Raw genomic sequence first — 24,255 nt, 5'->3', positions numbered from 1 at the left:
AATATTTTAAATGTGGAATAGAGAAAGGGTTTTAACAAAACTGAAAGGAGGTAAAGAGGTAGAAAGGCAGTGTGCCCAAGCCATCAGAAAATAGAATATAAGAAAATAGGGACGAGGGAGTTCCCCAGTGGTCCGGTGGTTAGAATTCTGGGCTTTTACTGCCCTGGACTGGGGTTCAATCACTGGTTGGGGAACTGAGATCTTGAAAGCCGAGTGACATAGCCAGAAGAAAAAAAAAAGAAAATTGGAGAAAAGTAAGGCACAAAAAATAGAAACAGACACCTTTAGTCTGCTAAATACAAACCTCACAGTTTTTCCTAAAATCTGCCACAGGCTGCTTAGTTCATAAATAGGAAATTTTAGTTCTAAGCAAAGATACTAAACTACTTACCTAGTAAGGAAATACTGAAAGCGTATGACCAATAAAGGGTACATTCTTGAAATGTCATACAAACCTTTAGTTTTCACATTCATCAGATCAGTTCAATCACTCAGTTGTGTCCGACTCATTCCAACCCCATGGACTGCAGCACGCCAGGCCTCCCTGTCCATCACCAACTCCCAGAGCCTACTCAAACTCACGTCCATCAAGTTGGTGATGCCATCCAATGATCTCATCCTCTGTCGTCCCCTTCTCCTCCTGCCCTAATCTTTCCCAGCATCAGGGTCTTTTCAAATGAATCAGTTCTTTGCATCAGGTGGCCAAAGTATTGGAGTTTCAGCTTCAACATCAGTCCTTCCAATGAATATTTAGGACTGATTTCCTTTAGAATGGACTGGTTGGATCTCCTTGCAATCCAAAGGACTCTTAAGAGTCTTCTCCAACACCACAGTTCAAAAGCATCAATTCTTCAACACTCAGCTTTTTCATAGCCCAACTCTCACATCCATACATGACTACTGGAAAAACCATAGCTTTGACTAGATGGACCTTTGTTGGCAAAGTAATGTCTCTGCTTTTTAATATGCTCTCTAGGTTGATCATAGCTTTTCTTCCAAGGAGTAAGCGTCTTTTAATTTCATGGCTGCAGTCACCATCTGCAGTGATTTTGGAGCCCCCAAAAAATAAAGTCTGTCACTATTTCCATTGCTTCCCCATCTATTTCCCATGAAGTGATGGGACCAGATGCCATGATCTTAGTTTTTTGAATGTTGAGTTTTAAGCCAACTTTTTCACTCTCCTCTTTCACCCTCATCAAGAGGCTCTTTAGTTCTCCTTTGCTTTCTGCCATAAGGGTGGTGTCATCTGCGTGTCTGAGTTTACTGCTATTTCTCCCGGCAATCCTGATCCCAGCCTGTGCCTCATCCAGCCCAGCATTTCGCATGATGAACTCTACATTTAAGTTAAATAAGCAGGGTGACAATATACACCTTTGACATATTACTTTCCTGATTTGGAACCAATCTGTTGTTCCATGTCCAGTACTAACTGTTGCTTCTTGACCTGTATACAGATTTCTCAGGAGGCAGGTAAGGTGGTCTGGTATTCCCACCTCTTTAAGAATTTTTCACAGTTTGTTGTGATCCACACCGTCAAATTCATATTCATACTTCAAAAAAAAAAGTATCCTTGTTAGTTATTTCTATAACTATAGTTTAAAACCCTAAAAAAGGTTTGTTTGGTTTTTTTTAGAAAGATATATAAGAATTACTTTTTCAAATGACTTTAGAATTAAGTGAAAAAAGGAAGACCAGTTAAATGTGTTCCAACCTAAATCAAATTATTTGTATTTCTTTTTTATCACAAATGCAGTGTGCAGCCTTCACACCAAAATCCTGGATGTTGATTTCATTTCTAAGTTCTCATATTTTTAATGACATTTAAGATGTTGGTAGCAATGATTAATTATCAGCTACAAAAACCATAAACAAAGCAACAGAGAATCAGAATATGAGGGCTGAGAAATAACCTAACCCAGGTCTCATATTTTGCACATCCAAATGAATAAAATGTCTAGTCTCAGGCCATATTTGTACTTCATAATAAATAAAAAGAGATAGAAACCCAGAATCCCTAACTACTGGTCAATTATACCACCTTTTTAGATGTGAAAACACTAAGATAATTTTTCGGCCTATGGTCTGTAGGGAAGATTTATAAACAACAAATTAAAACCACAAATCTAAAACTTTAATGCACCAAAAGGTACTTTTTTTTTTTCTTAAGTTTTAAAAGAGGGACATCCCTAGTGGTCCAATCGCTAAAACTCTGAGCTCCCAATGCAGGAGGCCCAGGTTTGATCCTGAGTCAGGGATCTAAATCCCACATGCTGCAACTAAGAGTCTGCATGCCCAAACTAAAACCCAGCACAGCCAAATAAACATTTTTTTTTTAATTTTAAGAAAAGCCACAAACTGGAAAAAGAAATTTGAAGCCATCTATGTGAAATATTAGCATCAAAAATGTATTTTAAAATTAGAAATCAATATGAAAAAAGCCAATCAGCACAACAGAAGAACAGGTAAATGATAAAAACAAGCAAATCACAGAAGAGGAAAACTCAAAAGCCAATTAAAAACAGAGCAATGTTCAAACTCACCAGTAATCAGAAAAACATGTAATATTAATATAAAAACATAAAAATAAGATTGCATGGTATATCCAGCAGATTTGCAAAATTATAAAGTCTAGAACACTAAGGGTTGACAAGGCAGGGGAGAGCCAGAAGTCATACAACACCAGTGTGAATGTTAATTGGGAAACCACTTCAGAGTGGAATCTAGCAACTACCACAAAGGCTGAAGATGCGCATGGCACGCATACCAGCGGGTTGCTCCAAATACACACTATAAAAGACGTGCGCTGTGCACACAGACATGACAAGAATACTCAAAACAGCATTTTCTGTAACAGCAAGAAAACAAACCAGAGCACAAATTATCAATCCACAGGAAAACATAAAAATAAACTGTGACACAGCCCGATAACAGAATCCTGTACAGCCAAGAAGATGAATCCACTAGGGCTGCATACGGGCTTCCTTGACGGCTCAGCTGGTAAAGAATCCGCCTGCAACGCAGGAGACCCCAGTTAGATTCCTGGGTCAGGACGATCCTCTGGAGAAGGGATAGGCTACCTACTCCAGTATTCTTGGGCTTTCCTTGTGGCTCAGTTGGTAAAGAATTCGTCTGCAATGTAGGAGACCTGGGTTCGATCCCTGGGTTGGGAATATCCCCTCGAGAAGGGAAAGGCTATCCACTCCAGTAGTCTGGTCTGCAGAATTCCATGGACACAGTCTATGGGGTTGCAAAGAGCTGCACACGACTGGGCAACTTTCACTTTCAGAGCAACATATAGTCCATATGGATGGGTCTCAAAATACTGAAAGGAAAAAAAAAAGCTACAAAAAGACATACTTAATACCGTTAATATAGAGGGTTTTTTAATGTAAAACAATAATATACATTTTAGGGCTATTTACATATGTAATGAAAGTATGAAAATATGTATAGGAGTGAAAAGCATCAAATACAGAAGAGTGATTCCCTCAGAAGGGGAGGAGAATACAACTGGGAAGGAGTGGAGGTTCAACTTTAAAAGGAACCTAGTTTCTTAAAAGTGGTGTGTACACAGGTATTCACTATTCTTATTCTCTATACCTCTTTGAGGGCCAATATTTCACAATATTTAAAAAGTTAAAGGAAAATAAACTCAAGGTCGAAAAATAGTTTACTGGGGAGACCACATGCTTAATCATGATACTATTTATTCTATTTTTGTTTGCACAGTTTAAAAAGGTGTAGTCACTATAAGAAACTGCTCAAGAACATAGAAAACATCACACTGGTGAAAAAGCAACAAAGTACCTGGCTAAAGGAAGAGTCTTTCATGGCAACCACGTTAGAGACACAAAGTGGTCATATCACCATGCTCAGGGATCATTTGGGTTAGCCAAAAACAAGGCCCAAGTTGAACTTGGAACATAAAAGTCTTGTTTAGAGACAGCATGTAGAAAAAACATGGGCTTTAAAGTCAGACCTGGTTCAAATATCACTCCTATCACTAACTAGCTGTGCTGACCTAAACAAGTTGTAACTTCTCTGAGCTCTTTTTCCTCACCCAAACATTGCAGATGTTTCCACAGTTGTAAAGTTTAAAGTGTAGCCATTATCTTGAAAATCTTTTGACATACAGTAGCCTGTATGTCAGTAGTTGTTATTAGTTTCAGAAGAAAGTCTCTCTAGCAAGTAGAGACAGAGCAAGCAGAGATTAAAAAAAAAAAAAAACTTAAAGAGTCTAGAAAAAGAAACCAGGAAGAAGCTGGAATGGTTAGGGGCTAAAAAAAAGTCCTTAGAGAGTCCCAAAAGTTACCCCCACAAAAAAAAAAAAATTTTTTTTTACTGTACACTGTTTTATTATAGTGAGGCTTAGTTACAGGAATATTTAGTCCAAACCTAATTATTGCTGAAATGCTGCAATATAACATATAATAAGGCTTATATATAATATTATTAATAGGCTTCCCAGGTGGCTCAGTGGTAAAGAATGCCAATGCAGGAGATACATGCTTGATCCCTAGGTTGAGAAGATCCCCTGGAAAAGGAAATGGCAACCCATGCCAGTATTCTTGCCTGGGAAATCCCATGAACAGAGGAGCCTGGTGGTCTACAGTCCATGGGGTTACAAAAGAGTTGGACTTAGAAACAATAACAATATTGTTAATACATAAAAACTCAAGATCAAAATGTATTTTCTTTAAAGGTTCATTTAATGTTAAAAATGCATTAACAAGTAAATCATACAATTTATCTGTTTCTCTCAGTTATCTACAACTCAGAAAGGTCTGTCCTACTGTTAACATACTAAAAAGAAAACAATGATAATTTCAACAAATGCCAAAAAAGCCCTCAATAAAACTCAACACCCAATAAAAATATAAACCTAGAAGGAAACTTCCTTAAATTGACAAAAGACATCTACCAGAAACCTTTAGTAAGTATCATATCTAATAGTGAAACACTGGAAGCATTTCCATTCAGGAAAAAGACTAAAATGCCCGTTATCATTGGGCATTCAACTTTTCCTATTCAACTTTTGCTCTGGAGGGTCTAGGCATTGCAATAACACAAAAAACAAGATAAGTGGTATAAAGCTTAGTAAGGAGCCTGATCAGTTAAGTCTTCCAGTCAAAGCAGCACAGTAAATAAACACTTGACTGTTTCCCCTTTGCTCCAAATACACTGTAAAAGATATTTTTAAATATATTTATAAGCTACTAAAAAGGCTCAAAAACAAGATAAGCCTCCACCTGGAGCAGAAACAGAACAGATACACAAAACTGTGAGCCGGACCAAAGCTAAAGGTTTGCTGGACTCTCCAGTCTAGAACAAGTGTAGACTTCCTGCAAGGCCACAGTGACACAGAGCCAAGGAGCTGCAGAAACAGGGGACACTTGAGCCAGATTCACTGTTCAAAGTCAAGGATGAGGCTAGAGCTCAAAGGAAGCTAAAAAATATCACTGTCGGGCTCTGCCTAGAACTATGGCTTATATGGCGCTCTGGGCTCTGAAAGGCGAGAAGGTAAAAACACAGCCTCACGACCAGGAATTGAACCAAGACACTTACACACTGTGAGTGGATCTAAAATAGCCCAAATTACCTCAAAGAGCAGGACTCTGACCATTACCAGATCTGATTTCTTGGCCAGACTCCAGTCAATCAATGGAAGCACTTGAAATATCACCAGAGAAGGGTGACCACAGAACTAAGAGAAACAAAATCAGCAGTTCTCGTCCTCTTTTTTTTTCAGTCTGCAAATCAAAACTTCAGAACATATAGAAATATAATGCTAAGAAAGACAGCCCATAAAAGCAACAATGAGAAAATACATCTATACCAGATGAAGTTTAATTTTACAGAACTGTCTGACAAAGACTTATTTTTTAAAGTACATTTAGGGTGCTAGGATATATGCTTTTTAAAGTAATGGGAGTGCAAAACTGGACAGCCACTTTGGAAGACAGGCAGTTTCTTACAAAGCTAAACATACCATCCAGCAATCATGCTTCTAGGTATTTACTCAAGAAAGCTGAAAACCTATGTCCACACAAAAACCTGCACTTTAATATTTATAGAAGCTTTATTCATAACTGCCAAAAGCTAGAAGTAGCCAACATATCCCTCAACAGATGAATGGATAAACAAAACTCTGGTACTTTTCATACAATGAATTATTATTCAGCAATAAAAAGAAAGAAGCTATCAAGCCAAGAAAAGATACAGAGGAAACTTAAAAGCATAATGCTAAGTGACAAAGACCAGTCTGAAAGGCTACAATACTATATCATCCAAACTATATGACATTCTGGAAAAGACAAAACTATAGACACAGTAAAATGATCAGTGGCTACCAGGAGCTCAGAAGAAGGGAAGGAGGAATAAATGGGTGGAATACAGGGGATTTGGGGGCAGTGAAATTATTCTGTGTGATACTACAATATTTCACGAAATGTCACGTGATAATATTTTGCATTTGTCAAACCGCAGAGAACTGCACTACACAAAAGAGCAGAACTCTAGCATAAAAATGAACTTAGGTTAATAATAATGTATCATATTTATCCACCAGTTGTCACAAATATAGTAAAAAATGTTGTATGATTTCACTTATGTGAAGTACCTCTAGTAGTCAAGTTCACAGAGACAAAAAGCAGAATGGTGGTTGCCAGGGGCTGGAGGGAGAAAAGAATGGGAAGTTAGTGTTTAATGGATACAGAGTTTCAGTTGAGAAAGATAAAAATGGAAATGGAAATCCATTCTGTAACTAGAGAGTGATGGCTATACAACAATGTAAATATACTTAATGCCACAGAACTGTACAATTAACAATGATGAAAATAGTAAATTTTATGTTATGCATATTTTACCACAATAAAAACAAAAAATATGAGAGGAACTTCCCTGGTGGTCCAGTGGCCAAGACTCAGCACTCCCAATGCAAGGGGCCTGGGTTCAGTCCCTGGTCAGGGATCTAGATCGCACATGTCACAACTAAGACCTGGCACAGCTAAATAAATAATTTAAAAAAATAAAAATGAGAAAAAGTGTTGAAAAAGTGGTTATCCAAATTGAAAAAAAATCATCACTCCATTATTCCATATAGGAACACCACACAGAAAGCAAAACCTTTTTTTTAATTTTAGAAGAAAATACAGATATATCTAATTCATACCCTGGGGCAGAGAAAATTACTTAAACTAGACAGGGAAACAAACTTTTTTTTTATTTAATGGAAATTTTTTCATAAACACATTAAAATGTAAAACTTGTAAACAACGGAAGACATTGTTAACAAGCCTCTGACTGGCAGGATGCACTGGGAGCACATTAAGCCCACCTATGAATTAGTATCCAAAGTAACCTAACTGTCCCACAGCGAGCAAAGGACACAGAAACAGTGACTTAAGTCTACAACTGAACACTACTCAGCATTTAAAAATAAATGAACCAGAGCTTCACGTAGCAACTTGGTTAAATCTCCATCAACTAATTTAAGGCATATACTCCTCTGACCCAGAAATTCTCCTTTTCCCTCACTACAACAATGTGTAAAATGGCAAACAGCTGTAATGGCCATTAATGAGCAGAGGATTAAATAAACTATTGTATGACAATATGTACTACATATGGGATTGTGTAGAAATCAAGAAGAATCAGGTAGAACTTTGTGTTCCATCATGGAAAGATCTCAGGCATTCTGTTAGAATGTTGCAGACCACTGTGCACAGTATCATGTCATTAATGTGGATGTGGGGGGAAACCTATTTTTATTACCTATATGTAGATGATAATACATAGGGAAGGGTCTGGAAGGATCACAACAAACTGCTAACTGCAGTTTCAGTGGAGAAGAGAGTGGGTCAAGGGGGGTTTTCTTCTGTATGTTCTGTTTGAGCCTTTTATGAGAAAGTGCGCATTCACAAGCCATTTGCACAGCTGCAGGACACAGCTCCAGGCTGCAGGATGAAACCCCAGGAACTGCCACTCACAGGGATTCCTGTGTGAATGGCAACCCCTAAAACCCGGCAGTATATTTCCTGCATCAATGCCACGGACCTGATGCTTGTGTAACTAGAAATAAATAAAGAGGAAATGAGGGTATTGCAAACCAGCATGAGGGAGTTTCTGGAGTGATGTAAATTTCTTTATCTTTGTTGGCATAGTGGTTACAAAGCAGACAGTCCCCAACTTACAATCATTTGACTTATGATTTTTGACTTCATGATGCTGCAAAAGCAATACGCATTCAGTGAAACTGCTTCAAATCTGAATTTTGACCCTTTCCCTGGCTAGCAATATGCAGTATGATACTCGTGACACTGGGCAGTGGCAATGATCCACACCTCCTGGTCAGCCACAAGATCACCAGGATAAACAGCTGAGACACTTACAACCACTCTGCTTTTCACTTTCAGTACAGTTTCAGTAAATTACATGAAACATTCAACACTTTAACACAGGCATTGTGTTTTAGATGATTTTGCTCAACTGTAGGTTAATGTAAGTGTTCTGAGCATGTTTAAGGTAGGCTAGCTTAAGCTATGATGTTTGGTAGACGGGGTGTATTAAACGCATTTTTAACCTACTGTACTTTCAATTTACAGTGGGTTTATCAGACATAACCCCATCAGAAGCTGAGGAAGATTTGTATATACATTTTTCAAACTCCACCAGCTCTGCACAGGACATCTGTGCAAACATCAATAAAGGTGATTTAGAAATAAATGGCAACCCACTCCAGTAATCTTGCCTGGAGAATTCCATGGACAGAGGAGCCTGGCAGGCTACAGTCCATGGGGTCGCAAAGAGTCAGACATGACTGAGCGACAAACACTTCTACTTCTAAATGTAAACTAAGTATATAAATAAATAAAACACAATATTACTGAGAAAATGGAGAACAAGGCATCCTAAAGTACAGCACTGAGGTACCCCAAAATAAGAACTAGTAGACACCTGATGGATGCACTCTTAATTAAATGTTACCGCCCTAAAACTAAAGAGAAATTGACTTAGTTCTTCAAAGCTTACCACACAAGGCCAAATTTGAATTAATATTTTATTTTTATACAAGGAAACATAGGTCCTGAGAGATTTAAAGATATAAAGTAAGTGCTTTAAACCAATTCCATTGGTTTTAAATCTGACTTCCTAAGTAGAAATTTTCTCTCTCAGTCAGAGTGGACACTCAAAACTCCTGCCAACACTACGCTGACTACACAACTGCCTTCAAAGGTAATTCCACTGATGTATGATAAAAATCCTCCCAGAACTCATAAAAGGTCAAGTTTTAGTTTGGCAGACAAAGTAACCCAACAGGCACTGCAACCCAGGCAACTGAAACAGCAGCCTGGAGCTTGAGAGTCCAGAAATTCAATGAAGGCAGGAAAAAACGCAGAGTCCCAGCCCTCATGGAAGAGCAGAGTCACATTCGCTGACCACAGATCTAAGATGCAAGAGCCAAGATAAAAATGAAAGCATGCTCTCTAGACAGACATTTTCCCCTTCCTCAAGTGACAGCAGAGAGAAAGGCCAGGATGGGATGATTTGAAGCAATGACCCTAGGAGTAAGATCCTGGCAGTCAACACAGAATAAAGTAGCGAAGGTGGCAGCACAGCCACAAGATACAACTCCATCACCTTAGCCACTTGCTTAGCCCAAACCTAAGAACCTCTTACAGGGCAAAAAAGAGAGAGGAAACTTAAGGGACAAGGGAAGTCCATCAGCATCCCTAACATCACATTGATCAACAGTGCTTCACATAAAATAGAGCAAAACCTTGCTTGGTCCATTCATTCATGCAGTATGTTCAGTGCCTGCTGCTTGGGAAGAAAGGGAACTTCCTCTTTCCAATTTCCTTTTTTCCTTCTCTCTCTTTAAATGTTACACAGAAGTGTCTATAAAACTCTCCCAAATACCTCCCACAAGCTTCCTTGACCCTCCTGCTTTAATCCTCAAACCAAGCAATTTTATGGCTCCAATTTCCCAATACTACTGGGAAGAAGACAAAGTGAAAGAGACAAAATTCAAAGCTGCTTTGTATTTCTTACGCAAACCTTTACAACCAAACTGCCAGCACCTAAGTAGCAAATGATGGTTGTGCTTTACACAATTGTGACCCCAGTGCTGACTACGGTTCTCTACCCAAGGTAGTTAACCAACAAACTGTCTGCTGAGGCTGCTGGAAGGTCTTCCTAATCCCAAGGCCTGGCACAGAATTTAACAGCAAGCATTCGTTAGTTGCATCCTTCCTCCTCTCAGGACACTTTCCTTAAAAGGGTGACCTCGGTGCACAGGGTCACAGTTAGGCGCCTCGGGAAACAGTGTTTGGGGATGATCTGAAATAAATTCCCTTCCCTCTGCCAGGGCCTGCCTGCCTCACCTGCCCTCTGCCAGGACCTGCCTCCTTCGCCCCCTTCAACACCTAATGCAGAGCCTCCTTCCACCAAGCCGGGCTCGGGCAGCATCACCCTGCGCCCGCACCCCGGCTCCATGTCCGCCAGCCAAAGCGCGATCGGAACACCGGAGCCCCCTACCCGACCCAGGGCTCAGAGGCCGGCAACGCCGGCCGGGGAGTCCGCTCCATCCTCTCCGCTCGCCCCTCCAGGGCCGGGAGCGCGGAGCGGTCTCCGTTCACAGCGCGCGCGGTGCAGCGGCCCCGGATCCCGGGGGGCCGTCTCCGCCGCTCCCGGCCCTGAAAACCCCCGCAGGCTGCCTGGGTGCGGGCGCTGCGCGGGTGCCTTCCCGCTCCTTGCGGGCGCGAGGCTCCGGCACCGCGCTCCTCTCCCGCAGCCTGGGGCAGCGGCCGCAAACCCTCGCCGTACTCACTTCCCGGCCGGATCTGGGGGCGTCGAGAAGGACTCCGGCGGCTGCAACCTCCTCCGCCTCCTCCGGCCCGGCCCCCGCGGCTGTGGCGGTGGCGGCGCCCGCTCAGGCCTCGGAGCCGCCCCCGCGGCGAACGTTCTCAGGCACCCGGCTCGCGCCGCTTACCCTCCCGGCACGCGCAGCGAGCCCGCCCCCGGTGCGAGGGCGCGAGGGCGCGAGGGCGCGAGGGCGCAGGGCTGGGGGCGGGCACGCGCCGCCTGCGCGAGCGCGCGGCTGGGGGCGGGGCTTCCGCCGCGCCGAGGAGGGGGCGGGCCGGCGGGCCGGGTTCCCTTCGAACCCCGCCCCCTGCGGCCCGGTTCCGGGAGGGCGGGGGAAACTTGCCCCCTGCGGGCTTTTCCCGGGAGCCGGCGGCGGGCGGCGGAGGTGCGTTTCAACTCCACAGGTATGTACCCCGCCACCTGGATGTTCGGCCCGACGTGACTACAAGGTAAAGAATGCGAAGAACCACCCCCATAAATCATTCATCATCCGCGCCTGGAGCAGGAGTCACTGCCCTGAGTGGTATTTCCAAATTAGTTCAACTCAGCAAACTGTTTACTGAGCACCGACTCGGTGCCTAGCTCTGTAACGCTGTACCAGGTGCTGTGTGGGTACACCGTCACGGTCACGGTCCCCGGTCTCCAGGAGCGCATAACTTAGTGGAAAAGCAGCCGTGTAAACAACCAGGTCTGGTGACCCATGCAAAGCCAGAGCCACTATGAGATGCTGTGGGAGCTCAGAGGAGGAAGAGATTACTTCCGCTTGGACGATGCGGAGAGGTTCCTGGAAGAGGCGGCATCTGTGTTCAGCCTGCAAGGAAGATAGAGAGGAGTCCTAGGAGGGAAAAAAGGGAGGGACATCAAAATTTAGGTAAACAGCTTGGGCAAAGAAACAGAGAGCGACGGAGGTTTACCATCTCTGCATCGGCTTTTTTTGAATATCCGTTTTTGATAGAATCCTTTCCAAACTACGTGAAACAGATGATGCTACATGGGCAACAGCAAAGCTTTTTTTTTTTAAGCACTCAAAAGATCATTCTTTTCTTAATTTATTTTTTTTAATTGAAGGATAATTGCTTTACAGAATTGTGTTGGTTTCTGCCAAACATTAACATGAATCAGCCATAGGTATACATTTGTTCCCTCCCTCTTGAACCTCCCTCTCTACCTCCCTCCGCATAGGATCATTCTTGTCAACATCATTTAAGGCTGAAAACAGCAGTGTCCTTTAAGGACTTTTGATATGTTGGTGGCGGATGTAAATCCATAAGCTAAGACAGCCCTGTGCTTTGAGTCTGGTTTTTCACGCTTTTTGGCACCTTATAGTAAAGCAGATTGTGCCACCTTCTGCTGTGGTCTGCCTGCCTGTCTTTAGAGCATCCTTTTCCTCCTGCTCTCCTCTTCCTATTTTTAAACCCCTAAGGTGAAGAAAGTGCTGGTAACCAACTTTGTTAAGGAGAGTAAACATTCCTCAAAAAAAAAATTGGCATCACCTATCACTCATGAATTTTGTGACTGTTTTGCATGCTTAGAAGACTTTTTCACTTGCATGCAGGGTCTTAACCATGTTCTGAATATGTTAAGATACTCAGGGTTAAGAGACACTTTGTTTATTCACTTAACTTCTCACTAAGCATCAACTGTGTGGGACGCAGTGAAAGGATAAAACATTGATTCTGTCCTTTGGAGGAAAGATGTGTAAATGATGTGAAATAAATCTGTAAAAATGTTGCTTGCTGTGTTTGCTATACTGATTGAAACCAAAATAATATCAGTATGTGGATAGCCATTCTGGGAATTAAACCATTTCAAATATATTCATATTAGCATCTCTCCATCTCAGTTCTGCATTTCATCAGTTCTCACATCCTCAGAAACATATTGCAATCTTTCAAACATGCAGTCATCACCCTCACTCTCAAAATTACCAGCCTCTTTTACCTACATGTCCTTTGCTTTCACCGTTTATTCATGTTGAAGTTTTTCTTGTCCTAAAGAAAAAGGAAGAAACCTCTGTGACTCTAGATTATGCTCCAGTTACTATTCCCTCCCTGTCTTTTCCTTGACAAAAGTCTTAAAAGTAGTTTACACTCATTTCTGCTAACTCAGCTCTCTCTCACTCCCCAACCTATAGTGTGTAGCTTCCGTCCCCACCACATCACTGCACTGCTCTCAGTCAGTAAGCACTGGCTACATCCTCAATGCCCCAGGCCATTTTTGAGTCCTCTATTACTCGAGCTCCTGGTGGCATTTGGTAACACAGGACATTCCATTCCTTTTGACATCCCCCTGGCCTTTGCAACAAGACTCATCTAATCCCTCTGACTACTCCTCAGTCTCCAAAGTCCTGTTCTCAGCTTTCATCACCCCCCGGACAGTGCCTTCTCCCTGAGGTGTTGCGTCCACTCTGTCTTCATCTGCCACATATATCAGCAGCTCCCGAGTGTGTTAACTAGCTCAGACCACTCACCTGAGTCCTGCACACACACAAGTCTACCAGACAACTCTACCTGGATGTCCTAGAGACACCTCAAGGTCTACTTTTCTAAAAACTGTTAGCGTCAGGACTTTCCTGGTGATCCAGTGGTGGGGATGGAGGGAGTAGGGTTGCAGGTTTGATCCTTGGTCAGGGAACAAAGATCCCACTTGCTGCACAGAGTGGTCAAAAAATAAAAATGAATAAATAAAACTGTTAGGTTTCCTGTCCACTCAGTTGCCCAGAACCTGGGAGTCATCCTTGAATCTTTACCCCCAACACCACCGCACTCAGCTTCCCCAGTGGCTCAGCAGTAAAGAATTCCCCTGCAATGCAGGAGACCCCAGGTCTCTCCCTGGGTCAGCAAGATCCCCTGGAGGGGGAAATGGCAACCCACTCAGTATCCTTGCCTGAAAAACCCCACAGACAGAGGAGCCGGGCAGGCCATGCAAAGGGTGGCAAAGAGTGAGCACACACACACACCACACACTCAACAATTCTGTTGACTCTCCTCATGCATAAATCTAGAATCTGTCCCTCTTAGCCCCTCTTACCTAGACTAATGCAATAGCATCTTATCTTGTCTCCTCCTGCAGTCCTGTTCCTTCTGATCCATTTTCCATACTGCAGGTCAGAAAAGAAAAAAAAAGTTTTTTAAACTTGCTGCTTGTGGTGTCATGGCTGGCACATAAGACCTTCCATTTATCTAGCCTTTGTCTTATTTTCCCTTCAGTCTCTTGTCTCTTCCTACATACACCCCATCCAAACCCCTGAAACATTTCCACTTTCCCTATCTCCATACCTCTGTGCTTGTTTCTCTGTCTCTTTGGAATATTCTTTGAATACAATCAAAGAATGTCCAACGTATATATAACTGAAGTTCCACATATGATAAAACTCTAAGAAACATTCTGGAAATACGAAAATACTTACTTACAAAATGAAAGGGCTCACACGTACTTGGGGAAATGACCACAGAATGATTAATCCTTAGAGCTAGTCTCTTTAAACTATTCATTTTATTCATTTATTCGTTTTTGGCGGTACTGGGTCTGCGTTGCCGTGAGGGCTTTTCTCTAGTTGCGGTGAGCAGGAGCTACTCTCTGGTTGCGGGGCAAGGGCTTCTCATTGCGGCGGCTTCTCGTGTTGCGGAGCACAGGCTCTAGGGTGCGCGAGCTTCAACAGCTGTAGCACAATGGCGCCGTAGTCGCAGCTTGCCGTCTCTAGAACACAAGCTCAACCGTTGTGTCGCACAGACACAGCTGCTCCACGGCATGTGGAATCTTCCCTGATCAGGGATCGAATGTGTGTTTTCCGCATTGGCAGGCAGAATCTTCACCACTGAGCCACCAGGAAGTGAAAGTGAAGTCGCTCAGTCGTCTCCGACTCTCTGCAACCCCATGGACTGTAGCCTACCAGGCTCCTCCGTCCATGGGATTTTCCAGGCAAGAGTACTGGAAGGAGTTGCCATTTCCCTTCTTAAAATTATAGACAAATAACAATAATTATCTTCATGGCTTCCATACAAAAAGTTCAAATTATTTAAAAGTGTAAGAAAATAAGGCTGCAATACATTAAAGATGACTATATTTTCTGTATCCAGGCTGGCCTAAGTGAATTGCTTGACCCATAGAATGTGTGATATTATGGGACTTCCAAGCCTAGGTCGTAGGAAGTCTTGAAGAGACCACCTAGGTCTTTGGGAACACTTGCCCATATCTAACTCCCTGAGGAGAGGTTCTGAGACTACAGGGAGAGGGAGATCTTGCCTGATCCTTGCTGATATGAGGGAGGTCATCATGAATTCTCTGTATGAGCCCAGCCATCAGCTGATATTCACCCAGTCAAATCCTACCTGAATTCCTGACTCCAAAGGTTGTGAAATTATAATCAAAATGGTTCTTTCTTTATGCTTTCCTTTTAGGTAGGTAGTTTGTTATGAGTCTGGTAACCAAAATATTTGGCATCAGACTTCTTAACAGCAAAGCAAGGCTATAGTGACGCCGTATTTTCAGTATTTCCTAAAAGCTCAAGGAAAGAAAATACCAGCTGAGGATTTTATATCCATCCATCCATGCTGTTTTTCAAGCATCAAAGGCTATAAAAAAAGACTTTTTAAAATGCAAGAACTGTCCACATAAGCCCATCCTAAGTAGCTACTAGAGCAGGGGTCAGCAAATTTTTTTCTAAAGCCCCAGATAGTAAATATTTTGAGTTGCAGGCTTAACTATTCAACCCTGCCATTGTAGCACCAAAGCAGCCATAAATAATATGCAAATAAGTGGATGCGGCTATGTCCCAAATAAACTGGATTAACCAAAGTAGGCAACAGACTAGGTATGGTCCATAGGTTGCAGTTTGCCACTCCTATACTAGTAGAAAAGAAATAAAGTTATTTCTCTCTCTCAAAAAAGCACAAGACCTGTGTGATTTAAGAAGATCATGTAAAATGACCAAGTGGGGTTTTCGTATTACTTTGCAAAAATTACCATAATAAAGTACCACAGACTGACCTAAAGAACAGCAACTTATTTCCTCAGAGTCCTGGAGGCTAGAAGTCCAAGATCAAGGAGTAATCAGGGTTGATTTCTTCTGAGGCCTCTCTCCTTGGCGTGTAGATGGCCATCTTCTCCCTGTGTGCACACGTGGCCTTCCCTTTGCACTGTGACTGTCTGTATTCTAATCTCCTGTTCTTCTAAGGACATCAGTCATATACAAATAGGGTCCACTCTAATGAGCTAATTTTAACTTAAAGGACTCTGATGCTGGGAGGGATTGGGGGCAAGAGGAGAAAGGGACGACCGAGGATGAGATGGCTGGATGGCATCACCGACTCGATGCACATGAGTTTGGGTGAACTCTGGGAGTGGTTGATGGACAGGGAGGCCTGGCGTGCTGCGATTCATGGGGTTGCAAAGAGTCGGACACGACTGAGTGACTGAACTGAACTGAACTAATGAGCTAATTTTAACTTAATCATCTTTTAAAAGACTTTATCTCCAAATACTGTCACATTCTGTGGTACTGCTTAGGACTTCAACAACCTAAATATAAAAACTAGAACTATAAAACACTCAGAAGAAAACGTAAATATAAATCTTTATTATCGTGGGTTTGGCAAACCCTTCTTAGATACAATGCCACAAACACAAATGACAAAAGAAAAGACAGATATATACCCCAAATTAAAAACTTTTGTGTGTCAAAGGATGCCATAAAAAAGTTCAAAGGCAGTCTACAGAATGGGAGTAAATATTTCTAAATAATATGTATGATAAGGAGCTTATAACCAGAATGTAGGAACGATACAACAATCATAAGACAGATAACCCAACTGAAAAATGGGAAAGGATTTCTTCAAAACGTATGTTCAACATGATTAGCTATTAGTGTAATATAAACCAAAGACACAGTGAGATGCTACTTCACCCCCATTTCCAAAATCACAGACAATAACAAGTCTGGTGATGATGTGGAGAAATTGGAAATTAGATGCTCTGTAAGTAGGAATGTAAACAGTGCAATTGCTCTGGAAAACAGCTTGGCAGTTCCTGAAAATGTGAAACATAAAGTTATCATCTAACCCAGCAATTCTACTTCTAGGTATATACCCAAGAGACTTGAATATATATGCCCACACGAAGATCCATACCTACACATTGGGTCTTATTCCCAATAGCCAAAAAGCAAAAACAACCCCAAAAGTCTATCAACTGAGAAATGGGTAAACAAAATACAGTAAATCCACCCATACAGTGGCATATTATTCAACAATAAAAAAAAAATTAATGGAGTATGTGGTATAACATGGCTGAACCTTGAAAACATTATGCCCAGTGAAAGAAGCCAGTTACAGAAGACCACGTATTATATGATGCCGTATATATGAAATGGGTTGCAAAGAGTCAGACACGACTGAGCTACTGAACTGAACTGAATATATGAAATGTCCAGAATAGGCAAGTCCATAGAGACAGGAGATTAGTGATTGCCAGAGGCTGGAGGGGTTGAGGTACTGGGAAAGGACTGATAATGGGTATGGGTTTACTTTTTGAAATGCTGGAAATGCTCTAAAGTTGATTGTGGTGATAGTTATATAACTCCATGAATATACTAAAACCCACTGAATTTCACACTTTAAATAGATGGATTGAAAGTGAATTATGAAAAAAAAAGAAAGTGAATTATGTCTCAATAAATCTATTTATTTGCAAAAAAGAGTCCTTAAAATTTTTTTTTAATTGCATAAAAGTTCTTTTATAAAAAAGAATCTTGAAAGACCCAAAAGTATACTTGAACAAGACATCCCTTGGTTTCAGTTAAAATATCTCATATCATCAAAATATGTTCCTCTTATGTTAATTTATGAATTTAACATGCTTCTGCAAAAAATATACACGTTTTTATTGCAGCTAGACAAATTGATACCAAAGATCATATGGAAAAAAACCTCAAGAATAGCTAGTAAAACACTGAAAATGAGGAGTTATGAGAGGTGGTTAGTCCCAGCAAATACTAAAACATACTACAGAGCCTCCTAAATGCAAACAGTGTGGTTCTGACATATGAATATCAAGACCATTGTAACTGAATGGCGAACAGAAATCAATCCAACAAAAATATAAAAATCCAGTATATGATAACCAGTTAAATGGCAGTGGTGAAAAGGAATTTTTAAATAATGGTGTGGGGACCACTGGATAGACCTACACAGCCTCAATCTGTTGGTGAAATTACAGGGAAACAGATATTACTAGAGGGCATGAAAAATAGTACAACTCCTGTGGAGGGGTGTTTGGCAGTATCTACTGGCTTCCCTGGTGGCTCAGAGGTTAAAGCATCTGCCTGCAATGCGGGAGACCTGGGTTCGATCCCTGGGTAGGGAAGATCCCTTGGAGAAGGAAATGGCAACCCACTCCAGTACTCTTGCCTGGAGAATCCCATGGACAGAGGAGCTTGGTGGGCTACAGTCCACGGGGTCACAAAGAGTCGGACACGACTGAGCGACTTCACTTTCACTGGAACATTTGCACATTTACCTTTCAAACTAGCACTCCCACTTCTCGGAATTTATTGTAAAAATGATATCTCCAAAATAATAGGTACTCTTACATATGGAAGCTTCTTCATTGCACCATTAATGGTATTTGCAGGATATTGGAAACTACCTAAATGCCCAAACACAGAAGATGGGTTGAGCAAACTGTGATACTTACACACAGTTGGCTACTGAGAAGCAATGAAGAGTATCTTTATGAACTGATACAAAGTAATTACCAGGGTAGATTATTAAGTTATAAAAACAAAGATCAAAAGCAAATATAGTGTATGGCCATCTTGTCATTGCTATGTTAATATTATGTATATTCAAATAATAAAAGTAAATCAATTAGAGTAGAGAAAAATTAAAACCTGTAACTAAATGCAATAGAAAAAAATGAACCCAACTGTATGTCAAGTGGGACAAAGAAGTAAACCAAGGCATTTTGAACATAGTACTTAGATATAAGTTTTAGTCTAATGCAAACAGTAAACTGGAGAAAAAGAATTAATATCAAGAAAAGAAGAAACACAATGGACAGTAAATATATTCTAATATTAATTATTAATATTAATTAATTAATAATAATTGATAACGTGATTATCTTTATTGCTAATATTTACTACTTATATTAGCAAGATATTTAAAATTTAATATCCAGTGTTAAAGCTTTTTTAAAGAAATGTAAATTATATGACTTTTCTAGAAGATGATTTGAAAATAATTGTCAAAATCTTATAAAATATTGACATTCTTTGAGCCAGAAATCCACATTCTTGCAACTAATTTTATGAAAATTTTCAGTGGATGTGTAGTTACATTTATGCATTAGGATATCTTACCAGAGTTAATTCTAAAAACAAGAATTGGGGAGAGGGGGAAAGGAACAGGGCTTTAATTAATTAAATTATGAGATATCCATGAGATAGAAGATACCATGGCCGCTAAAATCACAATGCAAAAGAATATTTCATGTCTTGGAAAAGTGTAAGATAGTATGTATACTATGATTAAAATTTTGCTTAAAAATACATGTGAGACAAGCAACCCAATAGAAAAGAGGGCAAAAGTATAAAGCATATATTTTATAGAGAAGCAAACACATGTGGCAACTAAACATATGAGAAGATCCTCAATTTCATTAGTATTATGGAAAATGCAAATTAATGTTAAATGTTGCACAGCTACTAGAAAGGCAAAAGACAATTTCAAATGTTGAACAAGTGGTTGATCAATTGCGAATTCTTATGCACCAATGCTGGGAATGTAAATTAGTACAGCCATTTTGTCAATGCCTCATAATGATGAAATTTTGCATACTTCATATTCAACAGTTTCACCCAAAAGGCACTCTTGATATGTGCAGTAGCTAAGACTGCCCACTCCTAAGGCATGGGGCAGGTTTGATCCCTGGTCAGGGAACTAGATCCCACATGTTGCAACAAAAACTGAAGGCCCACATGTTACAACTAAGACTTGGCACAGTCAAGTCTTTTTTTTTGTTTGTTTTAAAAAGAGAGGCATGTTCAAGCACTGCTTATAACAGCAAAGTACTAAGAACAAGCTAAGTGTACAGTAAGAGAAGAATGAGTTGTGTATATCTTCACAGTGGAAACATTAAACAACAGTGAAAATGAGAATTATACCTACATAATTAACCTGGTAAAATGACTCACTGCATTTTTTGAGTGAAAAAAAAGGCAGAGACTTATGATTATAATATGATACCATTTTAATACAACATTGTAAATCAGCCATACTTCAGTGCGTTCTTAGTTGCTCAATTGTGTCTGACTCTTTGCAACCCCATGGACCATAGCTTGCCAGGCTCCTCTGTCCACGGGGATTCTCCAGGCAAGAATACAGGAGTGGGTTGTCCTGCCCTCCTCCATGATACTTCAATAAATTTTTTAAAAATATGATACCACTTTTCATAAAGCTTAAAATCAAGTAGAGCCAAACAATTTATAAAATTATCCCAAACTTCAAGAAAATAGTTATCCTGTGGGAGGAAATGATGGGCCCAGAGCACTTAGGTAAATGACATTATTGCCAATTACTCACGATGTTTTGTTTCCTGGTGTGTTTGTGTTTTGTGTGTGTCAAATATCATATTTTTAAAAGATAAAGGGAAAGAGTTTGTATCTCTTTGTGTGTTGTGCTCCCTAAATCAAAGAATGGAAGATGGTAAACCAAGGTGTTAGCAGAGATGATCTCTGGGTGGTCAGACCAGGAGTGATTTTCATTTTCAAAATGTCTTAAATGAACATGTACTTTTTTGAAAACAGGAAAAAATATTTTTAAAAATCAATGCAAGAACCTGTCTCATTTTTATTCTGCAGTCTGAACACCCAAGTCTTAATTTCCCTGATGATAAATGATTCAGGGAAGAGATACACAGTGGAATCTCCAAGGTCATTTGTGACACCATGTTAGGGCCAGGCAGTGGGCTGACAGTGGCAGGAATGGAGCTGAACAAGGATGTATAGAGCTGCATAGGAGGGCGACGCCTGCCAGCTGAGTGCCACCTGTGGGCAACCAGAAGGGGGTAACAACTCAACAAAACTAATTTCCTGAACCTGAAACTATTCCTTGACGTCATGAATCTACTGTCCTTCCTCCATCCCGCACCCGCACCCCCAATAGCATGCAGATATGAATACTAGAAACAAAATATCACAGTCCTATCCTTGTATGCAATTACAGTAAATTGACAAAATAATGTGTGTCGTTCTTTTCCGGCACTTACAGATATGTAACAGAACTGGAAAAGGTCTGATAGAGAGTAATTTAAATGACAAGCAGAAAGCATCTCCTTCACATATTGGCAAGCAAAAACCAAACTCTGGCCTTCAGAAGAAGATGAGAGTTTAGATGTGATGTGCCGAAAGGGTGCCTAGTTGGAACACACATGCGGTCACCAAATCTTAGAACGTCAGCAGTAAAGCATAGCTGGTGGTGATTGAAAGAGGCAGACTTGGAAGCCAAACAGAGGAGCTGCTATTTTGCTTGTTGAGCAGCAAGGAAGTAACTCCTTCCCTCCAGTTGCTGAATCATTGGCTTTTAGTCTTGTCCACACGTGGTATGAAGATGACACAGGAGACAGATTTAGAGGTTCTGGTTGGGGATGGGATGGCCAGGAAGAGAGGTGGTGCTGGGACAAGGCTGTCCTTACCCTCCATAGCATCTTATGGATTCTGGGAGTCTGTGACAAATTGCCTGGAATATCTTTATGAATGAAACTTTCTAAGTTTGCATCCTGGACAGTGGTACTGTTCTTCAATAAGTTGTCTTTCCGTGTCATGATGAAGACTGCATCAGACTGCATAGTTCACGGTGGTGGTTTCTGTGCACAGACAATCACAGGCATGATCCATTCTGCCATACTGTGAAAGCTTAGGAGGCCAGAGGCTAAATGACACCCCTCACAAAATCCTCAAGAATTACCTCAAGAAGGCAACCCAGAGGACACAATATCCAGAATCTCCTCGGTTTTGCTGGTTCACTAACGGCTAAATATTTACATGGTATTTTTCTGACACCCCAAAGATCAACAAATTCTGTGTTTACTTGACTTTCTCAATTGGCTCCAGATTAGTCATTTCAGCTCCTCTCAACCTGGCTGCAAATCACCTGGCATGCTTTTGAAAAAACACCTATATCTGGGACCCACCCTAGCTGAAGTGAGTTTGTTTAAAGCATCCCCAAGTAATAGAATGTGTGACCAAACTGGAGAACCGCTGAGCTTCTCCACGTGCTAAAGTTAATTATTTGAGAGGTTCTGGCTTTAGGAAGAGTGCAAAGGGCATTGGCCAACAAGCCAGGGTGGAAGAGAAAAGGTGATTTCGGCCAGCTCTCTGGTGCCCACACATGCTTGAACACCGTCCAGGCTCTGCGTGCATGGTTTTGGGGGTCAGGGAGGCTGAGCTGCTTTACCTTCCAGTTACCAGACAGCCTGGAACACTGAAAACAGAAGTTTCCTGGGTTCCTGTGCTCATATGAGGAAGGAGACTTTCTCTGCTAGGCCCCAATTCTCTGCCCTCCCAAGAACTGGAGCGAAGGACGCAGGAGGCCCACAGCTCTCAGAAACAGGAAATAGCTTCCTTGTCGCTAATGCTGAGCTGTTCCTTCTTCTTCTGCTTCTTCACATTTACTACTGTCCTTAGCCCGGGGTTAACTCTTCTGCTTAGTTACGTTCGACTCTCGTCTCACCATTCTTGTTCCGCATAACAAATTCTTTTAGGGCCTACAGCAACTTCACTTTCACTTTTCACTTTCATGCACTGGAGACGGAAATGGCAACCCACTCTAGTGTTCTCGCCTGGAGAATCCCAGGGACAGGAGCGCCTGGTGGGCTGCTGTCTATGGGGTCGCACAGAGTCGGACACGACTGAAGTGACTTAGCAGCAGCAGCAACTACCGTTGAGTGCAACTCGTGGCCTCCTCAGGGACCTCTGTGCCTTCATTTCATGTTATAGTAAATAAAAGCGGTTCCAGTTCACAGCAGCCAAGACATAGAAGCAACCTAAATGCCATCAACAGATGAATGGATAAAGAAGATGTGGTCTCCATTTTTGAAAATGCAAGAGCAATGAGCCCAAATTACAAAAAGAAAGAGTCACCCAGTGGGAAGTGGAAGGGATCCCCACAAATGTAGCAAACCCTGTGGAACACAGAGAAACCCAATGGCAGTCTCCCTGCTAGCAACTTCCCAGCACTGCTACTGGGCTCCCCCTGGGGGCACCCATCCCACCTTCTCTATCCCTCCCTTGTATTGGCAGCACCTGCTTTTCAATCTCTTTTAATGCCAAAAACCACTTCACCTTGGGTGAGGAAATCTCCAGAAACAAACCTTGTCCACAGAGGCCATCTCTGGTACCCAGACAATCCACTGGGGACAGCTGGGGGCTTTTAAAGGCACATTTATCACCTCACTTCTTTCTCAACCTTTCGGTTTTCTACCCCCACAGTCTGAATACTCTCTTCCCCACATCAAGTAGTAATGTTCTACCTCGGGTGGCGTAGTGGTAAAGAATCTGCCTGTCAATGCAAGAGACGAAAGAGGTGTGGGTTCAATCCCTTGGTCAGGAATATCCTCCAGTTCCCCCTGAAGGAGGAAATGGCTACCCACTCCAGTATTCTTGCCTGGAAAATTCCATGGACAGAGGAGCCCAGCTGGCAAAGAGTCGGACATACCTGAGCACACAGCGCATGTCAACTATTTGGTTTCATCTTTTACAGTCCCTGTCAATATCCTTCCGTCAGACTTCCCTGGTAGTCCAGTGATTAAGAATCCTTGCTTCTACTGCAAGAGACATGGGGTTTGATGCTTGGTCAGGGAAGTATGACCCTGAATGCTGCTCAAACAGTGGGTGGGACCTCAGAGACTCCGTACCTGGCTGGGATGCAGGTACTGAATATTATTGTGACAGAAAAGACTTTTTATATAGAGACTAACGTGGATTTCAGGCCTGGGTGTTCTTTGGAAGGAATGATGCTAAAGCTGAAACTCCAGTACTTTGGCCACGTCATGCGAAGAGTCGACTCATTGGAAAAAGACTCTGATGCTGGGAGGGATTGGGGGAAGGAGGAGAAGGGGACGACAAAGAATGAGATGGCTGGATGGCATCACCGACTTGATGGACGTGAGTTTGAGTGAACTCCTGGAGTTGCTGATGGACAGGGAGGCCTGGCGTGCTGCAATTCATGGGGTCGCAAAGAGTCGGACACAACTGAGCAACTGAACTGAGCTGAACTGAACTGAACGTGGATTAAGGGCTTCCCACACAGCTCAGTGGTAAAGAATCTGCCTGCCGATGAAGGAGACGTGTGTTTGATCCCTGGGTTGGGAAGATCCCGTGGAGAGGAAAGGGCA

General features: G+C 41.8%; 1 protein-coding gene across 6 annotated transcripts in view; it reads right to left on the bottom strand.

Moving 5' to 3' along the window:
- Positions 1 to 11,058, bottom strand: part of DTNB (dystrobrevin beta) — a 239,978-nt gene extending 228,920 nt beyond the window's left edge. For all 6 annotated transcript variants that reach the window (XM_018055540.1, XM_018055543.1, XM_018055546.1 and 3 more), the window contains exon 1: positions 10,829 to 11,058. The gene's annotated coding sequence lies outside the window, so the exon portion shown is untranslated. The remainder of the gene's footprint in view (positions 1 to 10,828) is intronic.

The sequence above is a fragment of the Capra hircus genome, chromosome 11 (assembly GCF_001704415.2).
Source record: "Capra hircus breed San Clemente chromosome 11, ASM170441v1, whole genome shotgun sequence".
NCBI classification, from domain to species: domain Eukaryota; kingdom Metazoa; phylum Chordata; class Mammalia; order Artiodactyla; family Bovidae; genus Capra; species Capra hircus.
The sequence above is the reverse complement of the archived record's forward strand: the minus strand, read 5'-3'. Positions and strand labels throughout refer to the sequence as shown.